Genomic DNA, 19,657 nt, shown 5'->3' with positions numbered 1-19,657 from the left:
AAGGGGTTGTCAAGGTGTCTCCAGGAGATGGTTAGTGACATTTTGAAGTTGGCACACGTAGGAGCTGAACTTCAGAGAGTATAGTGAGCTTTGTGAACAGCTGCAACTTTGCTCTTTTTAACTGCCTTTTACTTTCTTGAATAACTGTAGTTTCTATGAAACTAAGTAAAGCTATGGTGAAGGAAATTAGATGTAATGACTATAAAAATAAGTGAAGGAGAAAGAGGACATGCATGACTTCAGTGTAACTTATCTTTGACATGCTGCTCTCTTATTTTTCCACTGATGTAAAGGTTAAATCCATTAACTGGTGGTCTTGCAGTGAGGACAGAGCTCTGACAAGGCATGAAGGACTCGGGCCAGCAAAACCACCGAATACTTGATCTTTGAATGTATGACTTTTATTGTCAGCAGCAAAAATGACTTTTGTATGTTCCCTCTACATGTGAGGAAATGAACATAAATTAATAGCTACAGTAATTTCCTCTGGGTAAATATATCTAAATGATCTTAAATATTAGAATGCTGAAAGGCTAATGGCTCGGATATTTGACATGATGAACATCTACAGCTGTTTGTGAAGCCAAAGGGAGGTCTGGGTGCTCACTGTCTTTGAAAATCAGGTCACAAAACCAACAACATCTTTAAACAAAGAATCCCCTTGATTTCAGTAAAATTTACATGAACTTGCAGCAGGGGATAACAGCCTGATGTACCAATGCTACATCTGAGTTTCTAAAAATTACAAGGCTTGGGGGTGATTGCCTTGTTTCCCTTCCAAGAGATGTTAGACTATGGGCAGAGTGTTTTTACACCCAACTATTGAATGCATCAGTGGTTTGCATTTATTCTTCAGAGTGAAGCAGGATGTAGACCTGAAGAGTAAATTGTAGGAAATGAGCAGCTGATTTGGGTTTTACAATTCACATGTATGAACTCCCCTTGCTAGAATTATTGGTCAATGATAAACTGAAATGCTGATGCCAAAGCAATTAGCATTTTTCTGTGTCACAAGGTATTTGTAAATCTGTTACACAGGATGGTTATGTTTTTATTTTGTGTTTATTGCACTTTTTGCCTGCCAGGAAAATGATTTCTTGTCGATATTGTCACGTTATTGGATGGTCTTACCAGAATATGCATTGGAACAGGCTGCCCAGAGAGGTGGTAGAGTCGCCATCCCTGGAGGTATTTAAAAGATGTGTAGATGTGGCACTTCAGGGCATGGTTTAGGAGACATGGGGGCATTGGGTTGACGGTTGGACTTGATGATCCTAGAGGTCTTATCCAACCTTAATGATTCTATGATTCTAAGGGAAACAATTTTTTTAAAAGACTTCAAGGTTTGCCTACACTATTTGTCCATTAGGACCCTCTGCTCATGTGTTGTAATGGGCCAGACCTGACTCAAAATACAACTTTCACATATTTTCTCAGCTTCTCGTATGTTAACTGTACCAATGATTCACTCAAGATACAGTCAGATAATCAAAGTGACTAAGTTAGCAAATTTTAGGAAACTGCTGCCCAATAATGATTACGTACATGCATCCAGTCTTTCCTAACAACAAATAAAAGAATTAGCGAGAAAGATCTTAATAGCTTATTTTAATACATGGCTATTTAAATTCGAGTTTACCTGCCCCCTCAGCTAAGATGTGTAACCAGGTCCAAACTCCTCCACCACTGCAATGAGAAGTAAAACGGGTTCATTTGAACTACTAAGTCCTGTAATCAGCAGACAGCACTCTTGCTCCATGACTTGCTACCATCTACTGTGGTCTGTGTGGTTGAGTCAAAGGAAGGAGTGATTATGCCAAGCCAGTAAAGGAACAAAAAGCAACCAAAAAAGAGAGAAAATCCCCCTATGTTTTCTTTTCTTGATTTTTGCCCTGGGTGTCCGTAATGTGGCAGCCATCAGACAGTATTCACTTATATTTCAGTTTTTAAGATTGATTTACAGTTTGCAATAGTCTGAGAAGCAATAAAATCGAAGCTTACCTAATGCCTGGTAGCATAAACTACAGTTCAGAAACTTCACACTAATATAAGAGGGAACATAATTTGGAGTTAGGAAGAAATAGGATTCATGAATTCTCCATCACTGTGACTAACTCATGCCTTTGGGAGAGTGTCTTAATCTCTATTTTTACCTTAACAGATCCACATGGAAAATGAACTTCATGGGAATGCATTGAAGGTATTTATGAACTCTGAAAATTCTACGTAAATAAAAACAAGTAGTTGATGATTGGTAAAGATGTTTGAATGTTATACTAAAGAAAAAAATTTATCTGCTTTTCTTTATTAAAAATTTGCTTAGTTCCCCTGAGGTGCTTGTTAGTGAATGCTGAATAGAAGAGAATAGTGCTTTGCTTTGTTTACAAATTGGAGATTATATACCCGCATAATAAAAGACTACCTGTGAGCACCTCTTCACCTTGTTGAGCAGCCACCTCATTTGGCAGGGACAAGCTGGATAAAAATAAAGCGCACATTTAGCTTGACAGCAGAAAGGCTTCCCAGTTTTGCTGAACTCCACCTTTTAACACACTTCAACACACTCTTATTTTTGAAGATGTGGGGTCTGTGCAGTCCCTAGTTTGAATAATGAAACTCTGTCAAAATCTTGTTGTGTAACTTTAAAGCAAGCACCAGCCTCAGTAAATGGATATTTATGGTTCTGATGGTTAAACGTGGCATATTCCTGATCCTGAGGAATACGTTTTGAGACAGAAAACCATAATGTGAAAAAAAAGGTTAGTAAATATTCCTATTGGCATGAAAAGGAGACCATCTGCTATAGTCACAAGTGGTTTGTTGCCTGAGTTAGCAGCAGGACAGCCTACAGCTGATTAGTTATGGCTTTGTAAGAGAACAGGAGAGCAGCGGATAGAGACGTTTGTTATTTGAAGTTGCTTGAAATTACTCTAAAAGCATTAAAAACATGGTACTTGACTTTTTAATTTCTTCCTTGGTATCTTCAGAGTCTGCTGTAATGAGTGTTTAACTGTTAGTACATCTCCAAATTGAAATACATGTGCATAAAATGTCCTGATTTGATCTTGTCCTCACTAAAGTATTTAAGTAAACATTTGTCTGTTCCTACCCAGAAATGCACATAAGCATGTGCAAACACCGAGCATGTGTTCCAAAATCAGGTTTAAACAGATATTTAGGGTTTCCCACATATGCTGAGGCAACAATGACATTAGCCAGCATTATAGAATTCGCATTCTTTAGAGCCTGTGTTGTGGGTCTGGTCCTGAGAGCTGCGATGCCAGTCTGACCTTTGGACCACGTGCTCCAAACAGTTCTTGCCTGCTTTTTTCCTAAACTCATTTTCTTCATGGATATCTCTGATGTAAAATGGATCTGGCGATTCAAACACCTTCGAATCTGAAATATCCTACAGTTAGGCTTGGTGTGAGGGTGAGGTAATTATGGATGCCAACATAACTAGCCTTGGGTGTCTGTTATGTTAATTCTTAAAGATAGATATGCTAATGTGTGGGAACAGGCATAACCTCCAGTAGGTGTTTCAGTGTTTTTCTCAATTCTCTGGTGTCTAATCCAGAGGAGGGGTTTTGCCTGTGACAGCTACCATGACAAATTGGCCACTGACTTAAGGAAGAAATGTTTTACAGTGAGGGTGGTGAAACACTGGCTCAAGTTGCCCAGAGAGGTGGTCGATGCCCCATCCCTGGAAACATCCCAGGCCAGGCTGGCCAGGCCTCTGAACAACCTGGTGTGGCTGAAGATGTCCCTGCTCACTGCAGGGGGGTTGGACTAGAGAACTCTAAAGGTCCCTCCAACACAAACCATTCTGTGAGTCTGTGACTTCAGTTGTTCCTGTGAGGTCTGTATGAAAGATTTCTCTCCTCTCTGAAAAGAAATCAAGTTTGGGCAATCCATAATACCTATATACAGGAATGCTTAGTAAATACTCATACAGTAGTTTAAGCATTTGGCCACTGATATAGCATATTGTTTTAAGGTGACATATGTTATCGTCCCAAATGGCACATCCCCTGACACTGCCTGTCTGAACATTTCTTGGATGGGGAAAGGAGAGGACCTTCTGTTACTATGGGGTGACGTGACGAGCGTCACAGCACATGAGCTGGGATGGTGACTCAAGCCACACTGGAGGACCCTTCCTGGCTTTGCTGAAATTGCATGGGGAGAATATCTATCTAGAACTACCTCGGTGGAGGGCAGGAGCTTTCTCAGCCTGAAGCCACTTTCCCTCTCTGCCTCCAGGATCCCAGCCTTAACAGGCCATGAAGATTCAGTTGCTGATATTTTACAAATAAGCCTATCAAAGGCAATTTCATACTGGCTAGAGAGTAAGAAGAAAGTTTGTTATCCCTGCCTTATTCCGTTTTGCAGATGAATAAGGGCAGGTTTTTTTACTCTAATACTGCAATTTATATTTTGTGTAAGATGTTTTGTTTTGGCACAATTCTTTTGAGAGTTAAATTCTAAATTCCTCTGGGAGGAATACTTTAATTTTTTAAAATTACACCTATTTTTATATATAGATAAAATCTATGTAAACAGCACATGGACAAGATAAACAGCACTTTTGCATTTTGATAGTATTTGTGACCGACATACGCCTCTGAATCTTAGGTCGTCTGCACTTACCTACCTTTGTCCTTACAAAAAAGTGTGGTAAATGATCTACTTCTCTGATTATTTCTGAAAGTGTATGGATGAGTTCTGATTTTCAGTTTTATTTCTGCCAAGATAGTAAAGAACTATGGTAAGTCTTACCTTATCTGAACTACATCTGACAGTGGATAATAGGTCTGTTGTCCAAAAAGCCTGGCAAGACAGATGCAGAACAGGACAGTGATTCATCCAGTCTGTAAGAAAAGGACTGTAAATATACTATCTACTGAACACAATAGTGTGTCTTAGTTTCTTTATTCTACACTAAGATCTGATTGCTCCAATTTAAAAACAAAACAAAACAAAACAAAAAGAGTAGCAAGAATCCAGAAATAGATGGCAATTACAGAAAGCGTGGAGATCCTTCGCACAAGAAAAAAAGATAAGAGGCTGGAATTAGTTTGAAAAATAGATGTGTGTACAAAATAACAAATTCTATAAAACAGCAAAGTCACTACAAGGGCTGGGGAAAGTTCAGTGAAAGAAAGAGGTACGATATTTATATTCCAGCTTGTCTTTGTTGTGTTCTGTTTTATTATTCTCATTTATTTCAATTAGTTCAGACAGTAAATCCAATTGATTATCTGAGCAGTTCATGACTGCTCAATGCGAAGCAGAGATGCATGAGTACAATACCTGCTCACACCCAACAATAAAGATGAGGAGGCTCTTTATTTAAAACTACAATGTTTGTAGCTGGGAGAAGCTGTGGTGATGTGGAGGGACAGAGTGGTGGTGCAGCTGTTCTGATGCACGCTCGGGAGCGAGCACAGCGCTGGTGAGGATGAGGAGGGCGACCACCCGTACGTCAGCTCTGGACTAAAGCACAGCCTTCTGTCAGGGCTTCAGAGTAAATTAAGCAAGATGTCTTTGATACTAATCTGTAAAAATTCTTGTGTCGGTTTAAGAACATCACAAAGCCAATTCTATTTCTGTTGCTTGCTGCTTGTGGTAAATGACTGTCAGTGGAGCAATATAACCAGCCAGCGTGATAACTGTGGAGGTACCAACGGAAGATGCGATCTGGAAGGCCATCATTATGTATAATGCCCATGACAGGCCACGTACAGCCAAGTTCTTAAAATAAACTATTGTGTAACTGTGTCATTATGTGTGTAACCTGAGGAGGAAATGAATTAACCACCGAAATCAGAACATGCATATTACTAATCACAAACTTATCAGAAGAAAAAAGATGCTTCAACTTTTGACACAGGAAAATTAGATAATTTATTGGTTAATGTTTGCTATATAATAATAAGTTTGCTTGTATACTAAATTATAGAAGAATTATTTTCTTCAACATGAACAAGGTAAGGAGAGGAAGGTAGGGAAGACTTCTTTCTCCTTTTTTTTAATAGCAAGAAACTTGCAACAAATGAATTCGTGGTAATTTACCCATTATAGGTAAGGAAGCAGAAAAGGAACAGATTTACTTCCTTATCAGTCATTAATTTAAAAAGTATTTTATCTTGGAGTGCAAGGAACCTAATAAAAATCGACATGAAGTATTTATCTTTAAATGGCTTATTATTTTAAAGGGCACAACAATCTTACATCAGGAGATATTAATGTATTTTACACCTCTTCCAGACCCATGTCTAACTGATGCTTTTAATGACTTTTATTATTCTTGAGGTACGTAAAGAACTGCTGGAGAGATCTATTCACAGTCACAGGAAAAAATTTCTGCATTAATTTAACTTTATATTAGTTTAAGCTTAATAAATTGGCTTATTAAGGTCAGCTGATAAACCATATCTGAATAGAAGGGGGAAAACTGTTACTGAAGAAGTATGGAATCAAAGTACAAAAAATAATGGGGTAAAGATGTCAAAACATCACACCCAAAAGAGCTTAGGAAGACCTGCTTTGAGAGTATTGAACAGAGCTTAGAAAAGGATTGAGAATTCAGTGGTGAAGACCTTATGGGCAGGACTGTTTAAGAGAGTGAGGGGTTTGAGATCTTATCTGTAAGCAAAAACATTCTTCAAAATTCTTTAAAAGATTTAATTTGGCCATGAAAGTGCTTTTTATGGGTTTTAGTAAATGTGCAAAAAAATTCTAAATAAAATTCCTAGTTAATTTATACAACTTGATCTTTTTGGAAACATAAAAATATTAAGGAATATGTAGGGCTGTTTTAACAAAATATTTTACTTTTTACCTCTTGTACAAGAAATCTGAGGTTGGAGTCTGCCACATTATTGCTTCAGCCCTATCTTGATTTCTGTAGTTCAACTACATGCGGGTTCTCTTTGATTGGAGTTTTAAGTCTTGTAGTAAGTCTAATAAGTAGTCTAATGCTGAACTTGCATTTGAAATTATCAGAATGCACTAAAACCAGGTCATTAATCTAAAATGATGAGAGATTAAAAAGACCTTGAAACTTCCTTTGCTGCATCCCACTTAACCCTCTCAGCCTACAAAGCGTTAGCTCTCCAACCTAATATAGTTCCCTATACTTCTATAATAAATGGAAAAAGCTGAGCAGCTGCAGGTGGGCTGGTTCAGACAGTGCCTGGGATCAGATAAACCCCATCCGTAATGGGCAGGAGTTGGCTTTTGCTGGCTCAAGGAACAGAAGTCCAGTAGTCCAAAGGGCTGCTGCAGCTTTATGGGCTTCCAGAAGTTCTATGGACAACTATAAAATGTTATAAACTGGTTTAGGAAACGAATAGTCAAACATATTTGTGAAAGAAAGTTCCCCAAAGCTGCAAAGTTGCGTAATTTAATGTAGAGATTTGCTTTTGCTGTACTTCCTTTCATATGCTTTTGGAAGGATAAAATGCTACAGGCAAAGTTTCCTAACATCACATCCCAACTTACCACGCTTTTCAGGCAACCAGTTGTAGTTGGGAGTCCCAGTTTCCTTTGCTCTTACTCTGCTGAAGCTCCTGAAGGTCATCGTAATCTTTTTTTAAAGGAAGAAACCTAAAGTTCTAGAAATTGAAAATGTATTAAATTATAGATAAAGCTTTGGCAGGACTTAACTCATCGAGGTAAAGTTTATAGACATCATGCTTAAAAAATTGGGGGACATAAATCTGCTTGTGCTTTCCTGTTGTCTCCATCAGTATTTATAAAATACTTGAAGGATGCCAAAGTTCTCTTACATCTTAGGCCTGCCAAAGAATGACTCAATTTGATCGTACTTTGAGAGATTTAATGTGAAATTTGATGAAGATATTATGTGTTAATTAGGCACCAGTAAAAATATGGCTGCAGAATTATGCACTTCATGCAGAGCAACTGTCAGCTATTGCCACTGACATAAGTAATTTTCATTTGCACTTTTTGTACGCTGGTCATTGGATTCAATATTGAGTTTTGAATCACGGCACAAAAAGGAGTGAAATACTTTTCACTGGGTTTTTTGCTGTTGTTGCTGTTCACTGTTTGCAAGTTTTAATTGTAAAAGATGCTGCAGATGGAGTTTTTCTTAGCGCTGCTGTCCTAATTTCCCCGTGATATCCCCCGGGGATCTAACATGAGTTTAAGTAAGTCCATTTTTTCTCGACTGACAGAACAAATGTTCAGATGCTTTAAAATTTAAAGAGCAAAATGTAGGGATGGGTAAATCAGTTTAGAAGAGGTAGGAAATTCCTGTTCAAATCAAATAGCCTTCTCTTTGCTTGCTTGTTTGCTTGCTTCTCAGTTGGTTTTGCTTGATTTTATTTTTCTATATGTTACATTCTGAGCGCTAGCATTCCAAAACCATCCTTCATATATATCTAGAAGGAAAGACCTCCATGTATCACCAAGGGCTTGCAACCAGTAGGGAGAATTACGTGTGAACTTTGCCAGTGAACGCACCTATGTGCGTAAGATGTTTTGCATGAAAATTATTTTCGTTGCACAGAGTTTAATGTTAATTAATATTTATGAGGTAACATAGTTGCTCTGTGTATTTTAAAGAATATTCGCCTTTTCAAGGACACTTCTTGTTTAAAAAGAGCCATTTGAGAGGTACCATAGTGAAAAGTTTTGTAACTATACAGAGCAGTTCATAAAGTCCAAAAGTGAGTCGCTGAAGGGATTTATGTGTATTTTCTATTCTGTTTACTTTGAAATGGCTTATATAGAAAAAATATAGCGAGAGTCATTGTTGAAGTTCACCATGGAATTGTGCCTAAGGGCTGACTTCTTCAGGTAGCCTAAAACCCATTCTTTTGCATGGAAAACTTGAAATTCGCACTAAGTGCCTTTATTGATCAGAAATTGGTGGTGCTTGGGTTTGAGGATAAAAACAGTCAAAGATACGGCTGTTTTAGAACAACATTTTACCGGGTACTGGTCCTGACTCTGTTGGATCCATCAAGGACCCCAACTGCGGTTCTCGTGTATAAATCCTTTCAGTGGCTTGGCCGTGATCCCAGCTAGAAGTGAGCGTCTACCAAAGCGAGCTGTCGGAGATTCAGCCCGTGCCGTGCCCAGCTGCGGTGTGTTTGGTGTTACCTGTCGAGCCGTAGCCGCTCCCTGGATGCAGATGCGTGATGTCCGGGAAGACGGGGAGAAACCGCAGCAGCACGCGCCCGGTTGCAACGCGTGAGATGAGCAAGTCCCCCACATTGCCTGGGCGCTCCCCGCTGCATCTGCGTCCACATGTCCACCCAGGATTTCCCCTCAGCTTGAGATCTGTGGTCCCTGCGCCCACCCCACCCTTGGATCTCCTCATGGGTCGAGCCCGACGCCTTCCGTCCCTCTAGGAAATCAATGTGTCAATAGAAGTTTCTGACTTCTGGCGTCGGCCGTGCAAGTCATCCCTGCTAGCTGTGGAGTTAGCTGTTGGGTGGTTGCCAGCCGGAGCCCCTCAGCAGGCAGCTGCCCTGTGCCTGTGCCCCTGGCTGCAAGGCAGGCAGCGCCGCGTTGCTCCGAGGAGGACGCGGTGTCTTGGATGCACCCACCGCGCTGACAGGGTTTGGATCCATCACTGCATCCCCTCAGCGCACGCAGGGTCAGGCGCGGAGGAAAGGGAGGGGAGCAAGATTAAAAACTAAAAACAAAACAAAACAAGAAAAGTGAGTATGCAGGGATCGGAGGTGGCGGAGCTGCCGGACAGCCCTCCGGGCCCCGGGGACTGACCCAGCCCCGCCGAAAATGCAAGTATCCCGGCGGCACGCCCCTCGCCCTGTTGCTTCCGCGGGGCCGCAGCGGCAGCTGCCGCGCAGGTTACGCGCCCGGCGGTGGGGAGGCGGGCGGGGGGGGCAGCGCCGGGGCTGCCTCTCCCTCCTCTCCCTCGGTCGCGGCGGAGCAGGGCGGGGAGCAGAGCGGAGCGGCCGGGGCAGCGAGGCGGGCACTGCCTCTATGAGCGCGGGGGGCGGCTCCCCGCCTCGGGGAGACGCGGCCCCGCCGAGCCCGGGCGGAGGTGGCGGCGGCCGGGCGTGAGGGGAACGCTGTCCCCGCTGCCCCCTCACGGCTTCCCGCCGCCCCCTCACGGCTTCCCGCCGCCCCCTCACGGCTTCCCGCCCCGTCCCGCGACAGGTAGGCACGGGCCGCGGTGGGGTGGGGTGGGGTGGCTGCTGAGGCGGGGGCCGCAGCCCGCCGGTCTCTCTCGGGGGTCGGTGGCTGGCCCCGCTGGCCCGGAGGCAGGTGAAACGGGGGATCTGTGGCGGGGGGCTTCGGCTGCCGCGGCGGGGGGACCCCCTGGAAAGCTGTGAAGCTGAGGCGCCTGCGGGCGGGCTCCCCGTCAGCCCCTTGGTTTTGCCGGCGGAGTTCGGTTAGCCCGGCGGGGCGGGCGGGGGATGCCGCTCGGCCGGAGGGCGCCTTCCCGCCCTCGCCGCCGGCTGGGGATGGGAGCGATGAAGCGGCGGGTTTGGGGGTGCTGAGGTGGGGGGATGAGGGGGGCGTGTGGCTGTGAGGGGGCGGCGGCTGGTCAGGCCGGCTGCAGGCAGGGACCCGGGTCTGAAATACCGGGGGGGGGAGGGGGCGGTAGGCTGTGGGAGTACAAGTGTATCCTGAGGTTTTTTTTTTACATAGAAGAAAAAGGGTCTGGAAGGCAGAAGTAAGCAAAGAAGTAGGAAATGCTAAATCCTCGCTGCTGGGAGCAAAGCGCCCTTCCCTCGCGCTGTATGTATGAGCGGCGGGCAGAGGAGGGATGAGGTGGGAAAGGGGATCAGGGTATGAGTAGTGGGAAAGTGCTTCCTGAGGGATCCGGGAGTAGTAAAATCACTGGGAAATTCAGTCAGTGGCTGGTGAGTTGTTGGCATGCTTAGTCCAAAGCACCTGTGTAAGTAGGCCTGGCTTTTTAACACGGGAGAAGTCACCAAACCTCCCTGTGAGTAACTGAATACATCAGTGAATTTATTCTTCTCCTGAAAGTTTTTACATCCTTTCCTTTTTAGACCTTCCTTTTCACCTTTCTTGTGGTCTTGGCTCTTTTTAACTCCTCTCGGAACAACCTGCTTTGCTGAAGGGAGTCTCTGTCAGGGGAAAAAAAAAGGGTTCTCAAAATAAATGCTATCTTTGTTTAAAGTTATTTGTGGATCAAGGTTGTGACTTAACTGTGAAGTAACATGGCTCTTCTTTGCTTATATTAAAAATGCAACAACAAGTTAAAATACTTGAAGTCTTGGGAGGTAACGAGGCTGAAATGCAGTTCAGCAGTGTGAGACTTTAATGTAGGTTTTACAGTACCTCATCTCTCATGTGAATAAATATATAATTAGTTGTAGGGCTTTTTTCAGCTTTTACTTTTTTCTCTATTTGCAGGAAGTACTTCAGGGTAGAGATTATAATTGATAATACTTTTAATCTTTCCAACTTTCTTCCTGAGGTCCACAGGTATGTCTTTAGGTGTTTGTTATGGTATGCTGTGTTATTTTACTGGTACAGAATGTTATTTCAAAACCTGTTGTGTGTTGGTGAGTGGATTAGATTTCCTCTGGACCTGCCTGAATTAGACTTGTGATTGCCTAATTGCCCATGATTGCAAAGAATGAGAATCAATAAACCACGTTGTCCTTCTAGTCTCATGTTCCTCTTGTAACACATTTGTATCACCTAGCACAGTGTGGCCTTAATTTGCTTGTCATTGTGAAATGAAGGATAGAGAATAGTGCTGTGGAGGGAGTAGGGAGATGAAGCAGCAGTGGCTGTTGCCTGGTCTGCCTGGAGCGTGGTCTTCAGGTTTAATAAGGCACTGATGAACACCCCACCTCCTATCTTCAGTGGGGAAACAGAGACTTCCACATCCCCCAGCTTGGAAGTAATAGGAGACAGCAAGAAAATGGGTTAAAGTATGCATCCACCCTTTGCAGGCTTCCATTCTGTTTAAAAGTTGCAGCTTCAAGTAGTGAACTGGAGTACCTGCTGTTAAATTTTTGGTTCCATTGCTGGATACCACCGCAGGAGTTTTCAGGCTTGCGTATGGATTTGAGTGGAAGCTAGCAGGTCCTCAGCATGTCTGAAATGCGGTGAGTTTTAAACACACCTGTATGCCTTTCACACCCGCAAGACGATGAAGTCCCAGCTGCCCTCCTGGACATGATAGGACATTAATTCTCCCATATCTCTGTCTTAAAAATCAAAGAATTCTAGTTAGGCCAAATATGTTAATCCCCCAGAAATCAAATCAGAGTGCAAGCAGAGTGTAGGGAACCAGAGATGTCGTTGGTGCTCCATCTGAGCTCAATGCCTTGCAGTGGCAGGAGGGGGTGAGCCGGTTAGCCGGATCCGAGTTAGGAGAAGCACTCCCAGTTTTGGAGGAGGAGGCAAAATGGACTCAAAAGGGGGCCCTTGCTGAACAGGGACATCACTTTTCCCAGTCCCAAGTTTGGTGGCCTCTATGATATTACATATATTAGGTATCAGCACCACCCAGGCCTCTGCAATGATTTTCTGCAGCACCTCCAAACTACAGTGCAGCTTTGGCATTTCTTCGCTAGCCACAGTTGGTCTCATGGTTTAGAAGAATTAAGCTGAAGAAAGTAGTAGCTGAATTTAGGTAGCCAGGCTTGAAGACTGGCCAAAGGCAGCATTATTCCTGCACACCTTTTCCAGGTGTTTTGCTGTGAAGTAGAATTAAAAGCAGCTGAAGGTGTGGCTGAGAGTCAGGGCTATCTGAGAAATTCTTTGTGTTGATTCTGACCAGCTCTTTTGATAGCCCCTGTTTTATCCCACAGCGCTCATGCTTTCTCCTGCTGTTAGGTCCACCAAAAATAATTGTTAATTTCTTTAGGTTGATTCTCCCCTGCCTCTGTCCGAGCTTTTTTCTTTTTCCCCACACTTGTGCTTCTCTGTCTCTCAGCTGAGGTTATTCAAGCTTTCTGTTTTCCTGCAGCTTACAAAATGCTCAGATGCTGTAACCCCTGTGTTACTTCTTAGATCCCCCTCTCAGAAATAGCCCTGGCTCTTTCTTGCTGTGGGCTGCTCGCAGCTGGTGGCCACAGCACTTTCCGAGTAGTTTGCATCTTGGAAATAGTACTTCTCCTCCTTGCACTGTGTTTCTGGGAGTGGGTGGTCCTGTGGCTTTAGCCCTTTAGGATTTGCCTTAGATAAGGTGTCTGCAGGGTATCTGGGATGCGAGGAGGACTGCGAGGCATGGTGCTCCTTCTCCAGATCAGCCAAGAGTGGTCCAAAGAAGAGAAAGTGAATTATGCAGGAGACTCCAATACCTTGATCAAATTTCTTTCTTAAGTTTCATTGGCAGACTTCAATTTCGCTGCTTCTGAGGTCAGACTATTATGTTGGGGGGTTTGATGAGCATTGGCTGTGTAACAGGACTGTGAGTTCCTAGAGAAGCCCCGTAGAGCCTCAGCGTGACGTAGGTCTTCCCATCAAACTAGTTTTCCATTAATTAAAAAAGTATGCACCCTAGATAGCGTGAACTCTTTGATAAGGATAGTAGGGACAACTTATTTATCTTCAGGCTTTCAATACTTTTTTTTGACCTTTGCTTATTTCTTCTGTGTTAGTTATTCATGTCTCTTGCATATATGAAACATCTTTGCTGAAACCTACAGGAGGATCATTGCTCTATTTTCTAATTTCTCAATCGTGTCCTAATCAAAAATGTAAATACATGCATAATGATTTGCATGTCATTAACTTCAGAAAAAAACACTGTCATGCTAATATCGTGGTTTTTGGAATCAAATTTTCCTGCTTGCCTGAGAAATAGCACCTGGAATTCACAAACCAAGAATTAAAGAAAATGTAAACTACTTTCAGCACTGCTGTTTACTTTCTGCATTTTTCAGTTCAGCTGGGGAAGAACAATCATTTAAAAGTATGGTGATGGTGATTTTTCTAACTGCTTTTTCTCTTCAGTCTTTATACTTCAATAAAAAGCTTCATTGCTTTTTTATTTAAGAATGAACTAACTTAGCATGGTGTATACTTAGACTCAACTTGCCGGCACTGATCTTGTGATCATTTAGGAACGCAGCATCTAACACACGTTCCAGAAATTTCAGAGAACGTACCTATACCTGTGGACAGGAACTTGCAGATTTTGAGGAATACAGGGAAACCAGGAGAAAATAATGTCATTGGAGCTAGGCAGGCAGTGGAAACCCTGGATTTCAGTTTCCCTAGCACAGAGCTTTGTGTATGAACTGGAAGATCAGGCTGTGAGTCTCTGTGTGGAGCAATCGGTAGACAAGGATACGACACAGGCGCTTTGCCAGCAGTTTACACAAGTGTTTTTGCTTGATGTCAGAGATGCTGAGAATAAAAATTCTTGGGTTCTTGCTTCGTAGTGGAGGTGATTGTCACTGACACCCCAGAGATGCTGAACGTGTGTATTTGACACAGTCATTCTATCTTTACGAATGACTAGATGAGATTTAATTCATGTTAAAAACCTAGGGTCTGAAATGAGCCCTTGATGAGCATCGTTTGCCCAGAACTCGGGTCTTGTTTTAATAGGCTGCCTTCAAGTCAGAGAGTGTGTAAGCCAGCACAGGGTTACTTTGGATCAGATGCCACAGCGTATAAGGGCTATCCCTATCTGAAAGCACTCACAGTCTTTGAAAACAGGGTTATCAGCAGTACTGCAAATACTGCGTGCTGCTGGAGTGCATTATACTGTTGGTTTGAAATGCACTTTCTGGATCCCTTAGGAGCAAACAGAAAGTGCCACTTCGTTATTGATGTTGTTATATAGTGGTATAGTTGTTATTGATGATTCAATATAGCAGCTTTAACATGTCTTCTTTCAGGAAGGAGGGGAAAACAGTGTGCAACATTTCTGTTGATACAAATGAAGTCCTACTTATAAATGGTGAGATAAAACATAAGGCAAACTGTGGATCAGATTTTAGTTCAAACTGTATTTGAAAAAGCATTTTGATTTTCTTTGCTGTGACACATTTAGCGTATGGTTCTGTCTGGTGTCTGAGATACAGCAGCTGTATTTCATGCTCAACATTGTTTCTAACGACTTTCTGTATTGGAAGTAAACAGTCTATGATCTCCCACTTTAAAAAGCCCAAACAAACCCTTTTTTTGGACACCAGCAAAGTGTTTAGAAGCCAGCTAGGCTACAGTGTCTCTTTGATGGGAAGAAGCACGGGAAAGCAGTGCACCCATGTTCACTCCTGAGCATTTATTCTTCTTGTGTGCAGGGGTCTGTTGTAGCATATGGGGGAATGTGCATTGTGCTCATCAGCGTGAGCGTGCTGCGAGGATCTTGACAGCTATGCGTGGTTGAGCAATGGGATGCTTAATGAGGGGATGCTGAACAATGCAATAAGTGTTGGGCCAACACCTTCTTAGAGCACCAGAGACCATGCCTTTAAAATGAAATAAAATAGGCCAGTGGCTGTTCTCTGTCCCCGAGGCCAAATGGCATGGCACAGCTCGCTTCCTTTCCCAAACGGAGTGGCGGTGACCAGACTGTCTGTTGGGGACGGAGCCTGGGGTCTCTGAGTGCCCGAGTTGTGCCCATGCACTCACTCTCTGGGATCCCAGGGTGAGCAGGCAAAAAACACGGCAGTGAGAGCGCAGGCAATTAAGCAGCTTAAGCAATCCCTGGCCTACTTAGTTTACTAGTAAAGCTATAGCCATAATGTTCAGGGCCTATGGCATCATTCTTATGAAATTGTTATTGCACTTTCATGTAGAAGGGGTTGTCATATATGATTGGTTTAAACCACTTCATTCCTACGTTTAGATTCTAAATCTCTCTGCTTTAGGTTTTGGTAACACTGTTGTACTTAGCCATGCACACAGGTTCTTTGTTGCAATTTCAGATTGATAGTGCACACGGCCTTTTTGTTTAATTAAACTTTACTGACAAAATATCAGCAGAACAAGTGAGTACTTGACAAAATTTGAAAATTGTAATGAGGATGTAGTCGTTATGGAAATACAGTTCTGGGACTAACATCCTTTCAATTACAAACAGAGGATATTTACTCTGAGTAAATTTTAAAAGCGAACCTCAGAAAAATGGTTAGTTAAATGGTATTTTTATGTTCAACATTGAGACTGTGAAGCTATGAAACCAGCAGTTTAAGCTTTAAAACGTAAAGATTAATCACCAGAGTATAACAGAGAACATGTTCAACAGACCTTATTCTGATTATCAAGATAATCCTCCTTTAATTTGTGTTAACACTGCAATATAAATATTTTAAATCATCCAACCATTCTACCTTCATGACTTTTACCATTGGATATGAGAACAGTCTGTGTATCTTGAATAGTTCGTGACTGCTGTAGATCATCCTCTCACATTGTTAAGTCTCAGGTAGGGAGATCTCTTTCGTGGTCATTTACAAAGCTGATGATCACTGATGGGTTGTACCAGCTGGAATCAAGCCCAGCTAGAGTACTGAGGGGGAAAAGGTGTAGGCGAGAAGAACGAACAAAGACAACAGATATTAAAGAAGCAGAAAAGTAAAGATGGAGAGGAATGACCAGAAGTGAAGCCTATCGCAGTTAAGGCCTTGCATTATGTTAATCATAACCAGGTAGAAGGTGTTTGCTGACCTCAATGTGGGACATATCACCAGTGGAAAAGCAACAAGAAAAGTGTTGGAAAAAGTCCTTAAAATGCCATGGATGTAATCCTTCTCATAAAAGAATCTCTGTTGCTGGCGAAAACTAAAGTCTCTGTTTCCCATCCCATAAGAAATGTAAAATTCCTTCCCAAATTTAGCTTTATGTCTTATACACCCTTTGGCTTTCTGCGTTTCTGATTGAACTGGTGTTCAGTTCCTTTGCTAGCTGTAGAAGTCCCAGTTAGTCAGTTCTGCAGCTGAAAGTCTATGATGCTGACTTAAGTGTAGAAGTTTCATACTTGCCCCGTCATGGGATACATTTTAAGTGTCTCCTCTTAGAATATATTTTAATAAGAAATCTAGACCAGTCGTCTTGGTAGCTTAAGGTGTCACTGACAGTGCGTTGTACGCCAGCTCCAATCTAATTTTGAACCAAAATGTAGGCTACAATTAAACTAGGCATATAACTAAAGAATTTGAGATATGACTTTTGTGGGTACAAAAAGATGCTTTTGTAATGAGAAAAGCCTGTGCTCAGATCCCATCAACCTATTTTAAAAGGAGGGCTGATAGCAGAACCAGTGGTGTGCAGTAGGCTGTTAGCAAATTATGCTGACGTTCCTCATATGAATATTTTGAAAGCAGCTTTTCCAGTGAAAGAGAGTGATGTGTCTGTCACTGGAAACTATGTTGCATTTTGGTTAACAGACACATTTTGGTTAAAACTGTTGTGTATTAACATTTTCCCATTGCCCCACTATTTTCAAATTTTTTACTGATCACTGTAACATGTGGACCTTTTTCTCAATGAATCAAAAAGAGTGCACTGAGTTCCTTTGCCATATAATACCTCTCATGAAGTTATGAAACCAGAGGCACCCCCACCCATGTCACGCCCCACTGCCACACCACAGATGGGGAGGAGGGATCTGACGCCTGCTGTTCTCCTCCTCTCCAGAGAGGGACTTTCAAAAGAGCTGATCTGATGAAAAATGGAGTGTAATAGAACTTGTGCCACTTGCCAGCCTACAGGTTACTCCCAGGACATGTCCTTAACGGCTTCGATGTTAGCAGTAAGAGTAAATTTGAAACTGGCAGGTAACTGACCTGTGGAAAGATTTCCACAGCTCTTTTAGACCTGCTGCTTTCCAATTAGGTTCCCCTTGCAGCATGCCATCACTGTAGCAAGCTCAGTAATTTGGCCCGTTAATTTAGTCTAGCGTGTGTCTGTAGCCATTATTTCTGAAAATAGATTTTTAAGTACACTAGAAATGATTGTAGCTGTATGAAACATTATGTCTCTCTTAAATGATATCTATCCAATTAGACAGTATTCTCATGGGACATGACTTTGGTGTAGTATACTGTTATTAGTTTTGTTATTATACATTACTTTAATAAGACTGCAGAATGATCCTACCATCAGTGCAGTGGACTGTTCAATTTCTGTCTTCTCCAGGAAATATTAAGATAGGATTTTCTGAAGCATATTATTGCCTGAAAAACATAAGCAAGAAAATGATACCCTTTCCTACTACTGGTAGTCACACATCCTTTGTTATCCATTGTCTCTTCCTAGGAATAGTAAAAAGAAATGTGACTACTGGCCAATTATTTTTTCTTTAACTTTATCCTTGGTTGATTTATGTATTCTTCAGGAAGAATGTGTTGTATTAACTCCCAGAAGCTGGAACTGCTGTGGGAGCAACAAGAGTTGATGTGTTCCTAAAGACCTTAATTTGGCTCAGTCGTTGCCCCTCCTATCACGTACTGATACGCTGTTCAGATTGGATCTGAAAAAGTTGAAAATTTTAAAATGAAGTGGTGATGTTTTTTGGTAGGCAAGGCTGTCTACCTGTCTACTGCATGCAATTGCAGTGTATAAGCATGTAATTTGTATTAGGATCAGCAATATGTGTCAGCTGTGGGGTCCTGAGAGGGTCCTGAGGGATCCAGGCGAGGACTCAAGCAAAGTGACACCTTTTTGGTTTTTTCACTATCTGCTATCCTAATAAAGCAGGGCCAGGAACCAAGGCAAAATAGTGGCCTGCACTGAACGGCTTACAGGCCCTTACTGCTTTAAAATACATTTAACTAAGGGTTGGTTTTATTTCACCTATCTTTAGTGGTTTAAGTGCCTTCACTGGTGAATGAAGAATGGCCCTTCTTTCCATGTGGCTCAGCCACCTCTGCCAGGGCGAGTTTCTCTCTCCTGCCTGAGCTTGCAGTGGTGACCGCTTGGCAGGAATGGCAGACCTGGCTGCTGTGTCCCATAAACATCTGCATTTATGCTCCGGTGACTCTGGCTTGAGAGGGGGGGATCTGAGGAGCTTCCAGGTGGAAGGCTGGCCGCTGCACTCGCTGTCATCTCCTCTCTAGAATGGGCCTGACCAGCTTGGGAAGTCAACAGCCTGCAGAAATGTAATGCTTTTCCCGTTTCTCACTTTCAGCCCTGTTACATCCGCTCTGATCCATCTGCTCCCCATTGGAAAGCACAAGCCCGGCAGGAGGGAGGAGCAGTGTGCAGGCTCGCCTTTGTGGGCACCAGCCGCCGTACGAACGCCGCCGCTGTTGGACACGAGGTAAGGTCATACGGGGGGAGAGGCTTCTCATGTGAGGGTACAGCGATCTCAAGGTCAGTGCTAAATATCACTCCTGGCCTTTCACCCCACAGAAGTTCTCTCACACCTGTGGATGCTGTTTTTTCTCTGTGTTTTTCTTTTTTCTTTTTCCCCTTGGCTCTAAGCCTGGGATTTCTCAACTCCTGTCCTCTGTGTAGTTACAACCGTGTGAGGGATGAGAGCTGATGACAGAGGCAGCCGTCCCTCTTCTCCTGCAGTCTGACCTTTGTTTCAAGGTTTCCTCCAACTCCCACTGCTGCTGATAGTCGCTGCATACCATCTTTACAGTTTGTCCTCTGATATCTGCCAGCTTACCAGCCTGTAGCTGAGGTGTTATCTGTGCTTTGTAAATACCACAGGCACCACCTGCAAAACTGAAGTAAATTTTACCATTTTTCTGGCTGCTGAAAA

At 42.8% G+C, this 19,657-nt stretch overlaps 1 protein-coding gene across 2 annotated transcripts in view; it reads left to right on the top strand.

The window, feature by feature from the left end:
- Positions 1–10,006: 10,006 nt before the first annotated feature.
- The window catches only part of SHANK2 (SH3 and multiple ankyrin repeat domains 2), a 364,507-nt gene continuing 354,856 nt past the window's right edge, over positions 10,007–19,657 (top strand). The window contains exons 1-2 of one of the 2 annotated variants that reach the window (XM_064452904.1): positions 10,007–10,161; positions 19,076–19,207. The gene's annotated coding sequence lies outside the window, so the exon portion shown is untranslated. Of the gene's footprint in view, positions 10,162–19,075; positions 19,208–19,657 lie in introns of those variants that run through there. The other variant, XM_064452902.1, reaches the window with a different exon arrangement.

This window comes from Phalacrocorax carbo, chromosome 5 (genome assembly GCF_963921805.1).
Source record: "Phalacrocorax carbo chromosome 5, bPhaCar2.1, whole genome shotgun sequence".
Classification (NCBI taxonomy): domain Eukaryota; kingdom Metazoa; phylum Chordata; class Aves; order Suliformes; family Phalacrocoracidae; genus Phalacrocorax; species Phalacrocorax carbo.
The sequence above is the reverse complement of the archived record's forward strand: the minus strand, read 5'-3'. Positions and strand labels throughout refer to the sequence as shown.